Consider the following 23,327-nt stretch of genomic DNA (forward strand, 5'->3'; position numbering starts at 1 on the left):
TCACCTAACAGACACATGGCAACTGAAACTTACAATATGGACAAAAAGATTTTTATTAATGAAATTTGTATTTGCTTTAGAGTCAGTTCCAACATACCTAATATAGCATGTTGACCAGAATAATCATCTCTGGTTTCCCAAGTCTAATACATTATATGTAAGTCTTAGCTGATGAATTTAGAGCAGAACTCCAGCCAAAAATAAAAAAAGCCCATTGTAAATTCATTTTTGGCAAAGAGTGAACAGAAAAGAATTTACAGTGTTCTCATATCTAAATTTAAGGGTGAGCAGTGAGCTTCTCTTTAAAGTATGTGTAATCAGAAGCACTAAAATGTCATATAAAGTTTAACATGTTAATGTATTTTCAAAAGTAATTTTCAGTATTTTTAATCCTGCAGCTGTCATTAACCACTGCCGCTACAGAGCGGCAGGGCTGCGCAAAATCATGTATAAATACATGATTTTGTATTTCCGGGTAGGGTAGGGCCCTATCCGTGCTGCCATTGGTGGCTTCAGCTGTCAGTCACCGGGTCCCGGCCGGTGATTCCCCACCACCACCCGGCGATCGCTGAGTATCACTGACAGGGGAGAGGTTTGTATGTAAACAATACAGATCTCTCCCCTGTCAGCTCCAGCACACTGCTTTGTATTGCTCTGCATAGCAGAGCAATACAAAGCAGCATGCTTACACAATAAAGTACAGCACACAGCACACTGTAAAAAACACACAGCAAAGAGTTAACTCTTCCATCGCCCCAGATGTTAACCCCTTCCTGCCCAGTGTCATTAGTACAGTGTCAGTGCTTTTTATTAGCACTGATCACTGTATTGGTGTCACTGGGGATGTCAGTGACTTTAAGTCAGGTTCCTCCCAGTGTCAGAATGTCCACCACAGTCCTGCTATAAGTCGTTGATCGCCACCATTACTAGTATAAAAAAGAAAAAAAGAAAAATTCCAGTATATATACCGCCATTTGTATAACTTTCACGTAAATCAATTAATTTGCATGTATTGGGATATGTTTTAGCAAAGACATGTAGAAGAATACATTTTGGCCTAAATTTATGACGTAATTTGATTTTTTAAATTTTTTTACTGGACATGTTTAACAGCAAAAAGTCAAAAATATTGTGGGGTTTTTTTTTCAAAATTGTCAATTTTTTTTGTTTATAGCACAAAAAATTAAAATGCACAGGCGATCAAATACCACCGAAAGAAAGCTCCATTTATGGGAAAAAAAGGACATAAATTTAATTTGGGTACAGCATTGGCCTGGTCAGGAAGGGGGGTAAATCCTCTGGAGGGCAAGTGATTAAAATAAAACGTTGTGATACAGCCATGAAGGTCATTATTCAAACACTTTTTGTTAAAGGATGCTAATGCTGTCTCAGTCCACCAGTTGTTCTCCTGCATTGTCATCTTATCACAAAGCTTTCAATGTAGACTATAGGCAGCCATGCCAAAGCACATTGCACTGGCATGTTCCATTGCTATTATCATCAGGAAACTTGTCCTGAGAAATGAAATGTGTGACAATTACACTCTCAGATCCCACCTGTGCAGAGATTTTCCTTCTCTGGAAAATCAATCTAAGGACCTGCAGACTAAGGCAATTTTATTTCCGGCAACCACAGGAGCTATTGTGTTCCCGATCCCTGCTTAACCGGCCAAGATTCAAACCAACTATGGCCAGGTAAACAGTGATAATCACTAGGGCAGGTTAAGTATGCAGTTAACCTATTATGCACACAAACACACACAAGCACACATCAGCCACCACTACATGTTTTAAGAGAAAAACACTTATTTAACAGAAAACGCTGTCGCAATTTTGCAATTTAAAGAAAATGTATCATTCGCTGCCACGTTCAAACAGGAATGTAAAAGAGTTTACAATACAGTAGCTCCCTACAGAGACATTTATTTAGTTTCTAATTATAGAATTCAGAGTTTTAGCTTAATATGTTTCAATTATTATTTGAACATGTTTACAGAAAAATATATTATAAAACAGACAATAAGAAACAGATAAATGGGAGTAAAAGTATAAAAGATGCCAATCTTCTTGCAGAGTTCATGCAGTTGGATGTATCAGAGATTTTGGCCTCAGAAACATAACTCTCTTAGTATACTTCACAGTTTTATTGTCGCATGAGAGAAGCAGTTGTCAAATGCAGCAGCATTTGATTGTCCAGGGATAGGATGTAGAAAATCTATTGATACCCAACTGAAGGATCTTAGAGGTGTGCTAGAGTATTTTATTATTATTATTATTATTATTATTAGCAGACACACCCTTGGTGCCAAGCATTCTACGTATATCTATATATAGTTCTGATTTGGGTTTTGGGTTCTGGATGTTATAATTCAACAACCCTGTTTATTTAACAAAATAAAATTACTATTTATTTGAAACCAAATATGTATCTCTTACTTAGGACATCTAATATGTTTTATTAGCCTCCTGAACCTTGTAATATAGGACTGTTTGGTGCCTAACTAATCGGTAACTACTTGTTATGAGGGTAACCCCATCACAGCAGTATATATGAGATATAGATAGAGTTTAGCAAGGTAGTTCAGCTTGTTATGGAAAATTTCTGGCTGAGACACTGAAAATAAAAGTTAACTCTGCAATTGCAGGAACAGATTTACAGGGCACAAACACTGTGTTTTAAAGTATCCATTCTAACAAGATTTATTATTACATTCTATTTTATACAGAAGATAAAAAAGAGGGTGGTGCGAGATGTTATTAAAAACTAGTGAATAGAAATAATGTCACTTTTCATATGTCATCAACTATGTCTAAGTTGCGAAACTAAAACCTCGAGAAGGGAGGGGGACAGAGAGAGACTAAGAACGTCTGGGTCTGCTGTGTCTGTCTTAAGTCTGTCTCCGTGCGTCTGACGTCATTTCCGGTGAGTGGAGCGCATGCTGAGCGGTGCATTCCAGCGGCCATCTTTGGGAACTGTGCTGGTCTGTGTGGATCCTCTGCTTTATCCTGTGGCTGTGATGTGGGATTCCTGAATTAGGGGGCTGTAAAGTGCTCGTTTTCCATTTGGAGACCATGGTTTCAATAAATGTGCTTTTTAAAGTTGCTGACATGTGAGTGGCCTTAATCTTTACTTTTAATTATATTGTTGATTGGCAATATTACACTGTTTGAGATTTTTTTCTCCCGGTTGAACGGTGGAGCCTATTCTGATGGTAAAGAATTCCATAGAGTGGATGCTAAAGAGGGTTTAGGATCCCTTTAAAATCCCTAAAGGCTTCTCATTCACCAATATCTGGTGAGTGCATTTGATGTGGTTTGCACGGGTGGAAGGTGGAAGCTTCTTTACATTTGAAGAATTTTTGGAAATTTCTATTTTCATCATACACAGACTTTTGGTGTTTATTATTAGTGGGGACATTCACTATTAATTTATGGTTTATGATATATTTATTAGTATTATTCACTTTATGTAAAAAAGTTTTATTTCATTTAGAGGTCTATTTTTGCACTGTTTATGTATATTTGGTATTATTTGGGTTTTTCACATTGCACAGCGGCAGTTTAGACTTTGTAGTTTTTATTGGCGCAGAAATAGTTGTCACTTTAAATGAACAATACATTGAAAGTCCATGTCATTTCCCACCTTTTGTTTAATTGACACCATTCTTCTCCATGTTACATTCAGCAGATTGCTGGCAGCTCCTGCTACATTGGCGCAGAGAGATGGCTTCCTGTTTAGTTCTCTCCTAGTTTTCTCAGAATGATGGGTTCATCAGGGATGGGGGACCATCTGCTGGTACAGTGGGTAATCGCACAGAAGTGTAGTCTGATGAGGAAGTAAATAACAAGTATGAGAAACAGAAAAAGTTCACTAGGTTGCTATCCTAGTTTGAAAGAAGTGTATTCCTAACTAGATTGTTTATAAAAATGTATGACAGGGCCATTAGGAGTCTTTTGCAGGCCCTGAGCTAAGTGCTATCAATGATACTGCTAATAGAGATTTTATGGCACCTATGTATTAAATCTAATTTTCCCCGCATTGTGTATTAGGCTAAGCTGTTTTCTAGTGAGGTTTTTTTTGTGATATGTTACTTTCTCTGGCTACCCACCACAAACATGAGATTTAAATCTGACCATTTTGTTACTGAATTCCAAAGAAATGGGGGTGGCACTGCGTTCAGTACGACTCCCCCATGCAAGTCACATAGTTTGGGGCTTTACTAAATGTCACTATTGTTACAATATACAGCAGTTCCTGGGGTGCATGCATGCAGACTGAAAGTGGCTGTAAAAATGTTGCAGGAGATCAGCAATGCTCTTATCCAGCAAATGCAGGAAAAGGTGAACACAAGTATTTAAAAACAGCATTTGATTATGATAAACAGTGTTTGAACAAAATAGATTCAATTCATTTAGTGATTACTTTAACAGTACAAACAATGTCCTGAGATCTGTGTGCCCGGAAAACATTGTGGAAGAAAATTCAAGGATAAATTATTAGGGATATACAGTATAAGGTATGCAACTGCATAACAAGCGAGTGCCTTCTAGATCAGTTTACTTGTGGTTTTTCTGATTAAATAAAACAAAACATTGCAACTGTGGTTGATGGAAAATTTTCTTGCATAAAATGAAGAAATAATATTGTTTCTATCAATATTTATTAACTCTGCAAATGTTTAATATGCAAATATTATTTCAAAATATAGGCATTGATGTAATGTATCCTGTCCTATAACTCTTGCAAATAAATCGACTGTGCTGACTTACCTCTAAATAACTTGTAAGTTCCAGACTATTGAAGCAAGACCTGCACAAGAAGACACAATGCCTTCAGGTCAGATTTGTTATGACAATTGCAACTCCATCACAGGGAAGATAACATTTTCAGGAAGAGAAGGATAAAATTATACACATTGGTTTGACTGCAAATGAACCCAGTCTTGCAAATTCATGAGATGTGTTATCTGAAAGAAAAAGAGAAGAACAAAACAATACGTCATCCAAAATAAGAGGCTCAAGCCATAACATCTACTGACACTGGAATCATCAATTAATTTCAGGGGCTGCATGAAATAAAATATTGTTTTCACACTCTTCTTCTACATACAGAGTCTTACTGATTGCTTGTAATTTATTAATATGAGTAAAGACTGCATAAGAGGATAATAGAATTGTAGACACAGGGCACTGGCATGGCTAAGTATCCCAGGTCCTGCGCAAATGATGCACCATTCCAAATCGCCCAATCTTTAGTGTAAACTGCTGTTTTTTTCACATACCTTTACATTATATGAGAAACTGACTATAATTTAGCATATTTGCTTTTAAAGCATGCAAGCTGTGTCTCGATCAGGTAATGGCTGTATTATCCCTGGTTGTTTTGTGACTCTAGTAGAATTAACCATATTGGGGGGCAATTGGGTGAACCTTTAATTTTTGCCCAACATAGGACTAAAGCTGGACATAGATGAGTAGTTTTTTGCTCAGCCAGCTGGCATAACGAACAAAAAAAGAAATGGCTGCTGACCAGTGTATTTTGACAGCGCTGGGTCCTGCTCAGGGGCGGACTGACAACTCATGGGGCCCCCGGGCAATAGGGGATCATGGGGCCCCTGTGTCCTTGCCCAAACTCATAAAAGCCTATGAAAAAGGTACCAGGGGCATCTCATCGGGCCCCCTACTGACCCAGGCCCTCAGGCAGTGCTGAGTTTCCAAATGGTCAGTCTGCCCCTGGCTCCTGCTGTTAGAATGTAAAAAAGAATCCCTGTGAGTAAATAACTCACTGAAAAAGAAGTACTCAGGAGAACAAATCTGTGGATAAAAACACTGTATTTATTGAAAATAATACACCAAGTACAAAAAAACCAACAATGCCCTCCACTCTGCCCAATAAAATCATGACAACGTTGCCATATAGTAAAACATCCACCCAGGCACACAGGTACACACTCCACACACATGGGACACACTCAGATAACCAATAAAGTGTAGGACCATAAGGTCAATGACACCTAATTGGGATCAATAAGAGATGAGGACAATATAATGGATGAATAATGTGGACATTAGAGTCAATCAAGGATGGTCAAGGGACTGGCAAAATCAAACTTCTTGATAGTAGAGGCAGACCCGATGGGTTCTCATAGGGGTTACATGCATGTATGATAGACCCTTGCGGTCCTCAAAAATCCTCATATGTGGATGATAGTCACTGAGATATTGGATAAAGCGACATGCTGCTCTCTCAAAGTTGGCAAAATGACAACCAGTGGATGGATGTGAATAGATGACCAGAACGGTACACTTGTATATTCAAAGAAGGCAGCGGTTACAATTCACTTTAAACACAGAAGAGTCCCTCAATCCTCAATGAGATAATATAGATGCATAACAGACCCATATCGATCCCATAGGGGATAATTCATTTAGTTATCCATGGATAATGGTGGTAATAGCAATATTGCCAATATATAAATGGCGGGTTGAGATGACAAGATCAATAGTGCAATAGGCAGTGGATGAGCATATATACGAAACTGTAATGAAGCACTGTGTGCCAGTGATAGAGACATGGACATCTGACATGTATAGCTCAGCCAAGCAATATCAATTGATGGGGACTCCCCAAGTATATTAATGCCTTAGTCGGAGAACAAAGTCCGCTCACCCATCCAAGTGCCGATTGCTAATGCGTTGTCTTCCCGCTGCTTGGGTCGAGATGTAGGGGCATGCTGTGTGATCATCCGTAGATGAGTAGGTCTGCAGAAAGGTCTGGTGTGTCCGGTGCGGCCAGGTGGTGAGGCCGTGTGAAAGGGCCTGGATGCCAGGGACATGGGCGTCATGACGTCCTGCTGTTAGAATACAATGTTTCAGTGGGGGAACTCCTCTGTGCACCTTGCTTTGTGGACGGAGGAATCCTGTTTCATGGATAGAGGAATCCTGTTTTGCTCTCAAGCTTTAAAAAACAAGTATACTGCTGATCGGCAGATGTTAATCAAACAATTGACTTCTGTTGAACAGGAACGACAACATAATCAATGAAATTTGGCTGGTCCCTGTTTAACTGGCCGAATTTCAATTCACCCATGGCCAGATAAATGCTACAGTTTCTGTACAGTGCATTATTTTTCATGTTCAGTGTAACGAGCATGCAGAAGTTTGCATCACCATTCAGGTTATCCAACTCCTATTTGATTTGTAGTGGCACTAAAGCTGGCCATGGATGGATTCTTCCATCTTCACAATCAAGGTAGGTAGAGAAATTCTTACAAACAATAGCACTCACTTCCTCTACCAAAACCCCAATAAGTCACTTAGCATTCCTTCCCCTGAAGTACATAAATAATAAGATAATAGTAAGCAAACTTAAATAAATAAATAAACAAAAATACAAAGTCCCATACACCTAGAGTCCAAATAAAGTCCAACTTAAAATCTAAATCCAAAGAATTCTTGCAAGTGATTTCCCAATAAATCTTTATCCCCGAATCAGATTGATGGTATACTCCAGAAAATCTTCATATACCCCAGCATAAATAAAATTAGCATAGGATCCATAATAAAGATGAGATTGCCTCCAAACATTGTTCTACCATCTTCTCCAAACACTTTCCCATAGACATTAAAATTTGATGAAAACAGCTTCCATATAGTGAGATAGTGCAAAATAACCCCACTCCTCAGCGGTAACTCTTTCTATATGGCCATACCACTCTGAAGGAGAGCCAGGCAAAGAATGGAAGTCTCCAGGGTTGGAACAGCCGCGTGTTCCAGAACCCAAAATGGCCGCCATGGCACTTCCGGAAAAAACGTCAATACGTCACCACGTCACATCCGGACTTTTTTTTTATCCCTGTTGAAAAAGTCCGGATGTGACGAAACGCGTCCGGGGCACGTGACATGGTGACGTATTGACATTTTTTCCGTAAGTGCCGTGGTGGCCATTTTAGGTTCTGGAACACGCAGCTATTCCAACCCTGGAGACTTCCATTCTTTGCCTGGCTCTCCTTCAGAGTGGTATGGCCATATAGAAAGAGTTACCGCTGAGGAGTGGGGTTATTTTGGACTATCTCACTATATGGAAGCTGTTTTCATCAAATTTTAATGTCTATGGGAAAGTGTTTGGAGAAGATGGTAGAACAATGTTTGGAGGCAATCTCATCTTTATTATGGATCCTATGCTGATTTTATTTATGCTGGGGTATATGAAGATTTTCTGGAGTATACCATCAATCTGATTCGGGGATAAAGATTTATTGGGAAATCACTTGCAAGAATTCTTTGGATTTGGATTTTAAGTTGGACTTTATTTGGACTCTAGGTGTATTGGACTTTGTATTTTTGTTTATTTATTTATTTAAGTTTGCTTACTATTATCTTATTAGATAGAGAAATTCTTCCCACTGGGATATTGTATTCTGACAGAGGAGATTCTGATGCCAGAATACACTGACCAGCAGCTGCAGTACATTGGCTGCAGCCACTGACTAAGAAAAAACAGAAGTCAGTTTGGCTTCTGTCAAGCTGGAGCGGCCAAACATAGATTGAGATTTATCCCTGTTAAAAGAAACCTGTCATGAGAGAAACATGCTGATAAACACAAGGTTATTTTTATTTAATATTTGTTCAATTCAAATTAAAGGTATCAAAATAGCATAATTGAATGTGTACATAGTTCTAGCATTCTCCATACTCTAACATTCTTCTTTCCATCTGAGCCTTTGGAACTAGCAAGAACAAAAACGTTACATGTGCCAAAAGTCAAAGAAGGTATGGAGCTAACTGATATTTTTACTTACTGTGTTGAATGTCATCTCTGCCTGCCAATGGATATCTATTAAAAAGTATTTTTGCCATAAATTCCTTTTATTGAATGACACAGGATTTAGAGACAGTTGGGTAATGCTTCTGACTACAGAAGGATATGGGCACTAGCAAATAAAGAAACAGTGACCAGCCTGGTACAATCACTCCCACTACCAGCAAGTCCAAATTTTATAACAAAACAGTGCCAAAAACAATGTGTGAGCAGAAGACCAAGTGGCAGCCTAGAAAATATATGAAGCAAATGCCTGATATTGAAAATCCCAAGAAGCATTAGTAGATCTAGTGCACTTTGACGGGAAAGGGTGAAATCCAATCCTTGAGACTATAGGCTTTAAAGATAATCTGTGTGAGCCACCAAGAAATAGTGGAACAATAAGCTGGTTGCAATTTGTGGGGCAATCCAGGTTGACAAAGATGAGTGAGACTTTCTAAAGGAAGCACTGGCTGTGAGGTAGACAGGGACAGCACAAGCTACACCCAGACAGTGAAGGAAAGCCTTCTTCTGATGTACTGGGGTAAGTGTGATATAAGTACAATGTCCTGCTAGAGGTGAAAGGCTCAAGCCAATTTAGGAAGAAAAGAGCCCATTGGCCTCAAAAATACCTTGTCTTTATGTAAAATCAGGAGAAGTTCTTTCCAAGACAAAGCTACCAGTTAAGAAATAGGCCTCACAGAGGTGATGACAAGGAGAGCAGGCAGTTGTTGAGGTGCTGAAAGAACCACGTTCAAATTCTAGCAGTGAGGGGGATTCTCCCCGGCAATCATCCAGTCCTGAGATCTAAACAGCAGACAAGGCTGGAATATAAAATTCTAACAGGGACATAAAACTTTTTGACTCTCTTGTCACAGCAATACTTCTGATTCCTCCATGATGGTTTATGTACACAACTGCTTTAGTGTTGTCTGACTGGATCCTGATCACATGACCCGACAGTCAGGATATCCAGCAACGTAGAGACAACCAAATCTCCCAGATCTCTTGAATGTTGATAGGGAGATGAAATTATTCTGACGTCCTTGTCCCCTGCACCAACAAGGTTTCTAGGATTTCTATCCAGGCCGGCATCTATTGTGAGGAACTTCCAAGAGATTAGAAGAAAGGATTTCCTGAATTCCAGAGTTGGATTGCTTAGCAACCTGGCCAGAAACAACCTTGTCTTCAGTGCCAGATGTATTCATCTGACACCTGGAATGAAAAAATTCAGGCTTAAGCTGTGTCTAGGATCAGATCTAGATACTTAATAAATGACTCCAATGCAGACGTCTGAAGATTCAGGATCCATAAACATCTTTTCAAGGCCTGAACTGTGCTCCACATTGTCACTTAGGGCATGTACTGACTGTTCCCTCAAGAGGAGGTTGTCCAGATTTCTCAGAATGGGGATGCCTTGGAAGCATGATCTGAAAAGTACAGAAGTTAGCACCTTGGTAAACACACCAGAAGAAAGACTGAATAGCAGGGTCATGGACTGAGAACGCTGGGGACCCACAGCAAAGCAAAGGAATATCTGATGTGTTGGAAAAATAGGGATATGCAGCTATGTATTCTTGATGTCTGCAGAGATTGGAAAGACTCCCTAATGGGAGGGGGCTATCAAAGACTTGGTGGAATGCATGTAGAATGTTTGGGCTAAATGAAGACACTCAGGGCCTTGAGATCTAAGATGTGGCAGATGCCCAATTTCAGCTTGAGAACTGAAAAAAAGGTTGGAATAAAATCCTTGAAACCTTTCCACCACAGGAACTTGGGCAAAAAGCTTTTTTGATCCAGAAGACCTGCAATGGCTGCCAGGAGGCCTGCTATTATGTGTGATGATACAGGAAGGTTAGAAGACATGAACCAGTGAGAGAGCAGGGAGTGGATCTCTAGTTTGTTACTTCTGAAAACCAAATCCCATGTCTAGCCATCTGAGATGTTGTTTATCCAGGTGTCTTCAAGAACACAAAGAGGTCTTGTCTCCCAGTTTGGAGAATGCAGAACTGGTTCCTGGCTTCAGTCTGGCTTTGAGTTTACAATTAATTGAATTGCTGGGAATGGAACAAAGGAGGGTGGAAAGGAAAAGACAATGCTCGTTACCCTAGTAAATACCAAAGTGCCTCGTCCCTAGGGTTTACAGAGAAGAGTCCGAAAAAGAGAAAATATCCAGCAAGCTGCAGTTGTGTGGAAAAAATGCCTTGTTGATGTCAGAGGTCAGAAAAGGACAGGCAGACTGGTTCGAGATGATAGAAACAGTAAATCAAATAACCACTCATCACAACCAAGATATGCAGAATACCATCTCTGAATGCACAAAACGTCGAACCTTGAAGCAGATGGTCTGCAGGAGCAGAAGACCACATCGGGTCCCACTCCTGTCAGCTAAGAACAGGAAAGAGAGGTTACAATTCGCACAGGCTCACCAAAATTGGACAATAGAAGACTGGAAAAACATTGCGTGTTATAACGTGTTTTACTCAAATTAGTTGATGCAAAAATGAATACACCCCACAACAAAAACTACTACATCTAGTATTTTGTATGACCTCCATGATTTGTAAGGACAGCACCAAGTCTTCTAGGCATGGGATGAACAAGTTGGCAACGTATTGCAACATCTATCTTTTTCCATTCTACCTCTTTTAAAGCCTGGAAGATGGATGGAGAGTGATGCTCAACTTGTCTCTTCAAAATTCCCCATAGGTTTTCAATTGGGTTCAGATCAGGAGACATACTTGGCCACTGAATCACTTTCAGCCTGTTCTTCAGAAATGCAACAGTGTCCTTAGATGTGGATCTTTGTCATATTGGAAAAGTACACGATGACCAATGGCACGGAGTGATGGTAGCATCTTCTCTTTCAATATAGAGCAGTACATCTGTGAATTCGTAATACCATCAATGAAATGTAGCTCCCTGACACCAGCAGCACTCATGCAGCCCCACAGAAGGACACTGCCACCACCATGTAGGCACCATTTTTCTTTGTACTCCTTACCTTTGCAACGGCATACAGTTTTGAAGTCATCAGTTCCAAAAACATTTATCTTGGTCTCATCACTCCAGAGTACAGAGTCCCAGTAGTCTTCTTTTTCAGCATGGGCCCTGGCAAATTCTAGGCAGGCTTTATTGTGCATTGGCTTTAAGAGAGGCTTTCTTCATGGATGACACCCATGCATGTCATTCCTCTGCAGTATTGTGTCACGGGAAACAATCACCCCAGTTTGGCGTTCTACTTCTTTAGCTAACTGCAACAGCAAACGCTCTTTTCGAGGGGTTAACTTCTGTGGACAGCCTAGATGTTTCTGTGTGATTGTCGCAGTTCCATCTTTTTTAAATTTTTGTATCAGTTTTGCTACAGTATTCTGGCTGATAAGTAAAGCTTTGCTGATCTTCTTGTAGCCTTCACCTTTCTTGTGTAAAAAAAAATATTTTCTTTCTCAGGTCTTGTGACATTTCTCTTCCATGTGGTGCCATTGCTGACAGCCTGAAATGGGAAGAGTTTTTCTTTGTTAAGTAACACCATTTTATAATCAACTGTCTACTGGACACCTGTTTAATGAATAATTAGACTCACCTGTAGTTGAATTCTTGTTAATTAGGATTTTGTTGTCTAAAATTTAGCTTTGCTCCTAAGAGATTCATTAGGGTGTATTAATTTTTGCAACATGGTCTTGAATAAATTTGTTCAGAAAAAAACTTTTTTTCTGTGTGCAAATTAACAAATCTTGTTTGCAATCAATGGCCCACATTTGTGGGAGTAATGTTTTAGTATAGTGTCCTATAGAAAATGTTGATTCTGAAAGGAAAGGAAAGATTTCTGACAAATCTGTTGGGGTATACTGATTTATGCTGAGCACTATACATATTATACATGGATGTACATGTACATTATTCAGCATTTCCAGGTAGGGGGCACATTATTTAGCTGAGCGAATGACAGAAGAGATCCTTGTGTTGGTAAACAACACAGGGCTCTCTACAGAGTACAGCAATGTGGCAGTTTTTTTTATTTCTCCCTGCAAAGCAGGGAGTAAAAACAGTAACATTGCTTATAAAAATCAGCACACTCTACACACTTTACACTTGTTAGCCACACAGTTAACCCTTTGATTGACCCTATATGTTAACCCCTTCTCAGCCAGAGTCATTAGTATACCGACAGTATATATTATTATCACTGACCACTGTACTAGTGTCACTGGTGTGTCAGTTAGCCAGTTCCCATAAAGTATCAGTTAGTGTCAGATTGCCCACCACACTATCACAGTTTCAATATAAGTCGCTGATCTCTGACATTACTAGTATAAGAAATAAATAATTAAAAATCCTAGTATACAGTGGGGCAAAAAAGTATTTAGTCTGCCACCAATTGTGCAAGTTCTCCCACTTAAAAAAGATGAGAGAGGCCTGTAATTGACATCATAGGTAGACCACAACTGTGAGAGACAAAATGAGAAACAAAATCCAGACAATCACATTGGCTGATTTGGAAAGAATTTATTTGCAAAGTATGGTGGAAAATAAGTATTTGGTCAATATCAAAAGTTCGTCTCAATACTTTGTTATATATCCTTTGTTGGCAATGACAGAGGTCAAACATTTCCTGTAAGTCTTCACAAGTTTGGCACACACTGTCACTGGTATGTTGGCCCATTCCTCCATGCAGATCTCCTCTAGAGCAGTGATGTTTTGGGGCTGTCGCTGGGCAACACGGACTTTCAACTCCCTCCAAAGGTTTTCTATGGGGTTGAGATCTGGAGACTGGCTAGGCCACTCCAGGACCATGAAATGCTTCTTACGAAGCCACTCCTTCATTGCCCGGGCTGTATGTTTGGGATCATTGTCATGTTGGAAGACCCAGCCACGTTTCATCTTCAATGTCCTTGCTGATGGAAAGAGGTTTGCACTCAAAATCTCACGATACATGGCCCCATTCATTCTGTCCTGTACATGGATCAGTCGTCCTGGTCCCTTTGCGGAGAAACAGCCCCAAAGCATGATGTTGCCACCCCCATGCTTCACAGTAGGTATGGTGTTCTTTGGATGCAACTCAGCATTCTCTCTCCTTCAAACATGACGAGTTGTGTTTCTACCAAACAGTTCTATTTTGGTTTCATCTGACCATATGACATCCACTTCTGGATCATCCATATGCTCTCTAGCAAAACTTCAGACGGGCCCGGACATGTACTGGCTTAAGCAGGGGGACACGTCTGGCACTGCAGGATCTGAGTCCCTGGCGGCATAATGTGTTACTGATGATAGCCTTTGTTATGTTGGTCCCAGCTCTCTGCAGGTCATTCACTAGGTCCCCCCGTGTGGTCCTGGGATTTTTGCTCACCGTTCTTGTGATCATTTTGACCCCACGGGGTGAGATCTTGCGTGGAGCCCCAGATCGAGGGAGATTATTAGGGGTCTTGTATGTCTTCCATTTTCTAATTATTGCTCCCACAGTTGATTTGTTCACACCAAGCTGCCTGCCTATTGCAGATTCAGTCTTCCCAGCCTGGTGCAGGTCTACAATTTTGTTTCTGGTGTCCTTCGACAGCTCTTTAGTCTTCACCATAGTGGAGTTTGGAGTGTGACTGTTTGAGGTTGTGGACAGGTGTCTTTTATACTGATAACAAGTTCAAACAGGTGCCATTGATACAGGTAATCAGTGCAGGACAGAGGAACCTCTTAAAGAAGAAGGTACTGGTCTGTGAGAGCCAGAAATCTTGCTTGTTTGTAGGTGACCAAATACTTATTTTCCACCATAATTTGCAAATAAATTCTTTCCAAATCCACCAATGTGATTGTCTGGTTTGTTTTTCTCATTTTGTCTCTCATAGTTGAGGTCTACCTATGATGCCAATTACAGGCCTCTCTCATCTTTTTAAGTGGGAGAACACAATTGGTGGCTGACTAAATACTTTTTTGCCCCACTGTATATACCAACGTTTGTAGGCACTATAACTTTCACACAAGCTAATTAATATAAAATTTTACCAAAGACATGTAGCAGAACACATTTTGGCCTAAATATATAAGGAAATTAGATTTTTTTTATTTTTTTTATTGGATATGTTTTATAGCAGAAAGAAATTATATTGGGGTTTTTTTCAAAATGTTGTTTATTTAATATAAAATAAAAAAATCCAGTGGTGATCAAATTCCACCAAAAGAAAGTCCTATTTGTATGAAAACAATATAAATTTTATTTGGGTACAGTGTTGCACGACCACGCAATTACCAGTTAAAGTAGCGCAGTGCTGAATAGCAAAAAATGCCCTGGTCATGAAGGTCTGAAGAAGGAGCCTATTGAGCATGCTCTGAAATGCATTACCGCCCCCTTCACCTCCTACATCTGACTTTGCTCTCCAAGCTTCATTTTTGATGCACAGGCAAATCCTGGCCTCTACTTCCTGATCCTATAGACACAGTTTGCTGCTGGACGGCTGGATGTCCCACCTGGATCTATTACCACACGATGAGTCTTTTTAACTGTTTAACTTGTAAGTATAATTTATCCATTGTTTACTAAATAAATTGTCAATACTGCACTTAGAGGCGCCTTCCTTTCTTTTTCTTGTTACTGCATTAGAGCCTTGCTTCCACTCTAAGAAGAGCTGCCTCAGTGTTACTGCTCCCATCCATCCATCCCTGATATCCATCTGGCACCTTTATCTTACAGCTACAGAGGTTGGGCTCCAACAAGCGCGCCCTATATAATATACATTTTCTGGTGAAGAAAAGGTGGCACCTTAGAATCTGAGTCTCTGCCCTTCTAAGGGCTCTCATTTCCGCTGTCAAATGAGCATGCTGGGTTCTCTCCATCAGGTTCTGGTATCCAGCCCCTCCCAGATTCCTTGTAGCCAGAGAGGCCAGGTTTAAGTAACACACAGAGTTCAGGGTCAAGATTAAGAAACACACAGAATTCAGGGATCAGGATTAAGTAACACACAAAGTTCAGGAGTCAAGATTACGTAATGCAGAGAGTTCAGGGGTCAGGTCAGGATCAAGTAACTCACAGATTGCACCTGATGTTGTGTTCCTCAGGGCTGGCATTTGCCTTCTGTTTTCAAGTCATACTCAGCTCCCAAGCATAATTCCCAGGAGCCAGGCACTGTGGTGCATTGCAGTGTGCAGACTCCAGCTCAAGTCACACTGCACAGTCCAAAATGATGTGGTGTCTTCAAAAAACAAATGATGGTGCGCCTTCTCACACACCGTATAAGTCACACGGTTAAAACCTAACTTTTATTAGAGTTACTTAAAAAAGGGCATTATCCAACAGAAACTGTGTGTGCCTAATATAAAGAGGAAAGGATCACCACTACTCCCATCCAGTCCAGGTGAATAAACGTTAAAGTGTATCTTCAGCCTACATGTCTCCACCAAACTACACACCCAGATGCATTTCACCCCATAACCACTTACTCATAGGGACTATATTCACCTGGGCTGGTCGGTTGTAGTAGCGATCCTTTCCTCTTTACATTTACTAGCCCCCTGTTCTGGGATACTGGGGTATGCTTTCACCTCTGCTTTGAGAGGCACCAAAAGCAATCAAGCAGGTTGCTGTGTGTGTCTAATACTTAGAAATGGAGGCTGGGGCTCTAACACATTCTTTAAATTAAGCCTTTCATCACTGACTGCGGCTCATTTGTCCTGGTCAATTTAGTTATGACTCTGCAAATTAACTCACATGTTAGTACATCTATGTTGCAGAGGCATAAACACAAAGGGTTGGGGCTCTAGCACACTCTTTAGATAAAGCCTCTCATCACTGATATGTTCTAATCAATGTATTTATATCTCTGTAAATGAATGTACAAAGCTATACATCAACGTTGCAGAGGGATAAGCACAAAGGGGTTTGCCACATTTCACTACTGTGTGCTTAATAAGGGCTTAGCTCTATTGTAGCCTCCCTAGCAGTCTGATTATGTCAGTATTTCTGTGCTCAAGGCGGTACATATTTTTGCATGGAAATATGTATTTTTTTATTGTAGGTCTGTAATTTTTAGGAATAACTCACTGAAATCTGTCCGAACAAAAGTCTAGTAAACATCCCGGGTATGTTAAAATTTGAAACACGAAATCATAAATTATAATTTAATAAATAATCATAAAAAACAATAATATACTAATAAATTTAATTCAATAATGTAATCAAACCAAAAACACTGAAATTTGAAATTTAGCGCCACATCACTGAGCAAAGTCGCAAAATCGTTTTCAGTGTCTGATGACGAATTTCCCCACGAATCATTATCACTCAATTCTGCAAGTGGTTCTAATTTACTATCACTGTTCTCTAGCTGGTCTAAAACCGCTTTTGACCTAAAGTGACGCTTTTTGGACGCCATGGACTTTTCTCAGTTTCCAGGCAGAAATAACAGTAAAAATGCAGGCAGGGCACAGAACAAAGCAGTAGGGACAAAATGTATGTGAAATGGTTTGATACAGTAATGTTTTACTATGTGATTTTAGTGTATTTAGTGAATGACACTATTTCACATTTTTACATTTTCCACCGTTCCGGCCCCATACATCCTGACATCACTGGGAACGGAACCCGGAAGACAGATGCCAGCATCGGCCGGAGGAGATGGCCGGGGACGCTGCAGGGGGGACATCGCGGGAGCGCAGGACAAGGTAAGCGAAGAAGAGATCCTGGAGCAACGCTGCAGAGTATTCCCGAGTGTAGCTCGAGGTTACCGCTTGAGGTGCTGAAACTTTACCCCGAGCTACACTCGGGAATACCGCCAGGGAGGTTAAAGGACACAGAGAGTACTGAAGGGATTAACTAGCTTACTGAAGCCCAACATATCAACTGTTCGAGTTGCTGCCCCAAATTGTACCAATGCTTACTTCCCTTAAGCACCAAATTTGAGCTGACATATAGAGAGTCATAAAGAGTCACCAGTCCTCCACCAACACCAAAATTATACCAGTGAAAAATAAACAAAAATAAACCCAAAGATCCAAACATGTTTCACTTTCAAAATGGAGAGCTTCTTCAGTGGTGCAGCAAAGTAAAATAAAATAATTCAGTGGCATGTGTGTGCCACCACCACATGATCAAACAGCAAAATGGTGGCCAAGCCCACTTTCTGCTCTATTTATAGCCAAAGATCTGATATGCTCGCCCCTTTCCTGCATTATAACTACTGGGTCTTCACCATCTTTTGGACAAAAAGGAGAAGGCTATCTACGAGGCACCATGTGAAATATCCTATATTTTCCACAATGTGAGGAGAGTACTGGGAATCATATCAACTTGTCTGATTTCTACACTGCTGTCCAAAACTAGCCAGAAGAGTACTGAAATCCTCCAGTTCATCAAGTTTCAGACTGATGTCAGCTTCCAATAATCTGTCACACTTATGCCTGTGCCCCTAAAATAAACCACACAGAATATCTGTTCCATTATAGTAAACATAGATGCAAGTCAAGGATCTAATCACACACAAACGGAAGGTAAGTAAATCCCTCATTCAGACCACAGGGTACAAGTGATCCGAGGTGAAATATCCATTTTGCTTCTGCCTGTAATTTTTTGTCCATACCACCTTTCATCTGTCCTGAACTGTTGAATGATCCAGAATCAAAAAAGAAATAATTATGTTCATGTATAAATCCATGGAGTTTTAGGACAAACCTCATATGAGACTGACCTCCTCTAGCTCCCAAGAAGTATTCATATGCTTGCAACCCTAAATCATGTCTGATGGTGCTATATAAAGCTTCAACGTCTCCTCCTCTCCCTCCTGGGGCTTTCAGCTACTTAATTGAAAGCCATACAGGAAATCACTGCTTGTCACAGCAACTACTGCCACCCCTCCCACACACCCCTAGTCCCGGCACTGCTCGCCGGTTCCACCTTATCTCCACTCACGGGCAAATGGAAATTTCGAGGGCTGCAGCCTGCAGGGAATGTTGGAAACTGTCCTCTGGGCGGGGGGTTAAGACCCCCCTGACTCCCCCTTCTCTACGCCCCTGGGTCTCCGGCCCTGATAGAAAGGCCTGTGTTTTGTGACAGAGTTGAGTAAATCACAGGACTGGGTGGCAAAAAATATAAATCATTGAACAGGCTAAACTACTCCTTTATATACAGTATGTAATTCATCTTTGTATTTAGATGTTTGCCTGGATTTCAGCTTTAAGGGTTAGGCTGGGGGTTAAGTGTTGGGGTGAGGATAAAAGTTAAGTGCTCAATTTAGGTATTAGGCTAAGAGATAAGGATTCAGTGGAGACAGTTAAATGTTATGTTAGAGTGTGTCTTATTCTAAGTTACACTTTGCACGTTAGAGAACTTTCTAGGCAGATTTGGAATGTTGACCTTTTCTTGGTACCAAAAGCCAAATGGTAAAAACTGTTGCACAGGGAGCCTGACACTGATAACAGCACAATAATTGTTTCACAGGTTGCGTTTTAGTATAAGGATAATAAGATACCCTATTTCAGACTATAGTTCATATCAGTCTGTGCATCTCCTCTAATGTCTCTCTAAGAAGATTTTATCAAATTGCAGTTTTATTATTATTATTATACAGGATTTATATAACGCCAACAGTTTGTGCAGCGATTTGCAATATAATGGAGACAGTCCAATTACAATACATTTCAGTACAGACGGAATGTGAGGGCCCTGCTCGTGAAGCTTACAATCTAAAGGAAGGGGGAGGTGATACAAAAAGTGATAGCTGCGGGGGATGATCTGGTGGAGGTGATTCAAGCATACTCAGTTCTTAGGTGGAGGTGGGGTAGGCTTCCCTGAATAAGTGAGTTTTCAAAGATCGACTAAAGGCAGACAGGGTGGGGGCTGACCGGACATACTGTGGTAGGGTGTTCCGTAAGATGGGAGAGGCTCTGGAGAAGTCCTGGAGACGAGCCTGGGAGGAGGTGATGAGGGAACTAGAGAGGAAGATGTCTTTGGAGGAGCGGAGCAGGCGACTTGGGCGATATATGCGGATGAGCTTGGTGATGTAGCTAGGGGCAGGGTTGTGGATGGCTTTGTAAGCTGTGGTTAGTATTTTGAATTTCATATGTTGGGTTAGTGGAAGCCAATGAAGGGATTGGCAGAGAGGGGCAGCAGTCACTGATCGGTTGGTAAGGTGTATGAGTCTAGCAGCAGCATTTATAATAGACTGAAGGGGGGTTTACCAGTTTACTGGTAACATAGATAATTTTTTAGCTTTATAAGCCAAAGAAATTATAACTGTATGTACAGACTGTGTAAAATATTTATCAAAATATTGGTTAAAATTGTTCTTTTGTTTTCACTGGATGTATATTATTCAGGTATGTGATCATTTAGATGTTGTCTGTTTGTCACGCTGATCCACCAACTTCAGTACTTTCTGAACCACCATCCTAGAATGCAGATCTGAAGCTTTACTTTGAATTTCTAGCTGCAAGCAAAGTTTGGGATAGTCACATCTCAGTGAAGCTCAAAAAGGTTCCATTTTACTTTCTTGGAACTTGCACCCCTGCTAATCCCATGAGTCCAGAAACAAAGCACCCTTCCTCCTGGCACTGCTTTCACCTTACCTTAGATAAGAAGCAAGTTTTCACTTTTACAATAAGGGTTTCAGATATGTTGAAAGATTCAGGGCCCATAAAAACATTTTTTATAAATCTTACACAGATATTGAGGACGTTGTAGCAAAACATTTTCCTAAGATAATAAAACATTTCATTGTAGAGCTGTAAATAAAAGCCTCCTCAGAGACAGACTTTGAAATGGCTTTAGGGAAAACAACAGTGCCAGAACAAAATATAGTATATTGGAACGCTGCAAATTACTTTTTTTTTCTTAAAGGGAAACTATAATATTAGAACTACATATAATTTTAACATAATTACGTTTTTATCTGATAGTTTCTTTTTTTCTTACTTTTGAAAGAAAATATTTTTTTACAAGTAAATATTTGAATAAGAGAATCCCTGCTTTAGGAATCAAAGAGAATTAAATTTACCCATTCAAAAGATTTCTATTAAAGCTCTATTGCAAAATTGCCATGTTTTAAAACCTCTAGTAGTGCTCTTAGCATACTGTAATGTGTTCTGGTCCTAATTGGCCATCATAACATCATTTAGAAGCAATACACATTTTAGTCTGGCTCTACATGACCTGAAACTGCCCTTTTTATACATCTCAAGCTCTCAAACTCTACAAATAATCCATAATCCAAGTTAAGATAAAATTACATTCATAACAAGGATCTACCTGACTATAAGAGTAAATAACGATCTGCTAGAAGCCAAACACCCCTATACTACAATGTGCAGGAAGCTGATGGGGCACAATAACAAACGAATAACTAAGTGAGCTACCAAAGCTACAATAATGTCAGATAAAGAGTTGCTGCATCCACTGCAAGTGATCCCACGCCCAATCAATAAACAATGAATAATAAAGTGTTGCGCTACTCAAAAAAAAACCTTTAATTCATGAATATAATAAATATAAATAATAATTACACCATAATTCATATTTAATAAATAATCGGTGCATAAATAAATCACATAAATACATAAAGTCCCAATTCACATAAATCACATAACTACATAAAGTCCTACATGCTGACATCACACCGCCGTGTCTGTGACTAGGAGTGGCGGCCATCTTGGTATGTCAAAGATACTTGTTTGTTTTACTTTTCCATGTGGAATGTTTTATATCCTATTTAAATATAGTACTACACTATATGCCGATTAGAGCAGTCTTGTGACTTCTGTCAGTGTGCAGTAGAACACATTTTAAAGCTTGTAGTAGGAGTCTTCTTTCTGCTCTAGGAGGATGCATGTGGACAGTGATGATTGGCCCTGTGCTGAGCACTCTCCCAAGAAAAGAAAAAACCTCTCTAGCAATACACATTAAACTGAGCATGTGCAGAGTGTCTCCACATGATATGTCTTATCAGGAGATAAGAGGGGGACACTGGAAGAAGGGGAGGATCAGAGAAGTCAGGATCAAACAGCTTTTTTACACAATGCAAGTTCCACAGTGAGTATAACTAGCATGATGTACTGCATATACAGATTGATTTTACTGTTTCGGATTTAGTAACACTTTAAAGTGTTACTAAAGTCTAATTTTTTTTTTATTACATTAACAGACATGTTATATTCACCTGCTCTGTGCAGTGGTATTGTACAGAGCGGCCCACTACACCTCTTCTTGGGTCCCCCGCCAGTGATCTTGGCTCCTCCTCTTCTTTGTGTGTCCCCATAGCAAGCTTTTTGCTATGGGGGCACACAGTGTCTGCTTGCTGTCAAGCCACACTCCATAGATTCACACAGCAGGACATAGCCCTGCCACCAACTTACTCCTCACTGCATTTGATTGACAGCAGTAGGAGGCAATGGCTCCTGCTGCTGCTCCAGTGCTGTGTGAAGAGTAAGAGACGGGAGAAGAGATGCAGCGGTGTACAGAGCTGGATCTTTTCTCTCCTCTCTTCCCCTTCACACAGAGAAGGGAGAGGGGCAGAGAAATAGAAAACATTTTTTACCTTAATGCAAGGAAAGCATTAAGGTAAAAAAGTTTTTAGCTTTAGTATCACTTTAACTCCTCCAACTACCAATTTGTTTCAAGGGAAACCCTTTTTCACCAGAAGGGAGAGCATCAGAACCACTACCGAAGACATCCTCTAAACTTTCCATAAAATTAAAATTAATTTAAAAAGCTGCTTTTACCTACTACAGCAGGAGAATGATCATTCTTATGTTATTAGATACTCATGCAGAGTCTCAGAGTGTTTGTCTGCTGGAGATGAAATGAAGGCTTGGATTACAGAGGTCCCATGATGATGTTACCAAGTTGAGGTGCATGTGGCAGATACTCCTGTAGAGTCTCAGAGACAAGTGTGTGCTTGCCAGGGACAGAGGTGAAATTAAGAATTGCAGCCCAGAAACCCCAGGGCTGAAGAATGATGTTAGCTCACAGGAGCATATGGCAGGTAACATAGAGAGGACTTATATTGCAACAGTTTAGTGACACTTCGAAAATTAAAAAATACCAAAACATTTATTTTTTAATTGATGTGAAGTGGAACTGTATGGAGGAAGCAGAACTTCCATTCTGTGTAAGTTTAATTTCTCTACTTGGTGTAGTGATTTGTGCAAGATGTTGTGGAGCATTGACAGAGTAGGTGTAGCACCCTTCTAGATAGATGCTACAATTTTGTACAGTTGTATACTGTATAGCTGTATAGCTGTATTTCTCTGCCTAACAGAGAGACTATTTGTTCCCTTTCACATGGACATTCCAATCAGGTCCGTCTGCCCGTTTTTCAGGCCGACCCGATCTGAACCTCCATTCTGCTCTATGGAGCGGTGGATATAAATAGACATGTGTCCGATTACACCCTCCGACATCCAATCCAATCTGCAAAAAAGAGACAGATGAGGATCCATTCCCCTTCCGTCCATCGGATCGGATTGGATGGCAGACAAATGGAAACAGACAGACGGTCCGTTTCCTTCCAACCACCCATTGATGACACGAGCTGTATCTGTGTACATTCTGC

The 23,327-nt window shown here is 40.2% G+C and overlaps 1 long non-coding RNA gene across 2 annotated transcripts in view; it reads right to left on the bottom strand.

Annotated features, from left to right (window-relative positions):
• LOC149459383 (uncharacterized) overlaps window positions 1–23,327 on the bottom strand; it is a 187,892-nt gene that overhangs the window by 40,645 nt on the left and 123,920 nt on the right. For both annotated transcript variants that reach the window (XR_016313292.1, XR_016313291.1), the window contains 2 exons: window positions 4,770–4,966; window positions 3,643–3,825 (listed from right to left, as the gene is read on the bottom strand). This is a non-coding gene — a long non-coding RNA (uncharacterized LOC149459383). The remainder of the gene's footprint in view (window positions 1–3,642; window positions 3,826–4,769; window positions 4,967–23,327) is intronic.

The sequence above is a fragment of the Staurois parvus genome, unplaced genomic scaffold (assembly GCF_062004578.1).
Source record: "Staurois parvus isolate SC_StPar_1 unplaced genomic scaffold, SC_StPar_1.0 ptg000262l, whole genome shotgun sequence".
In the NCBI taxonomy this organism is placed as follows: domain Eukaryota; kingdom Metazoa; phylum Chordata; class Amphibia; order Anura; family Ranidae; genus Staurois; species Staurois parvus.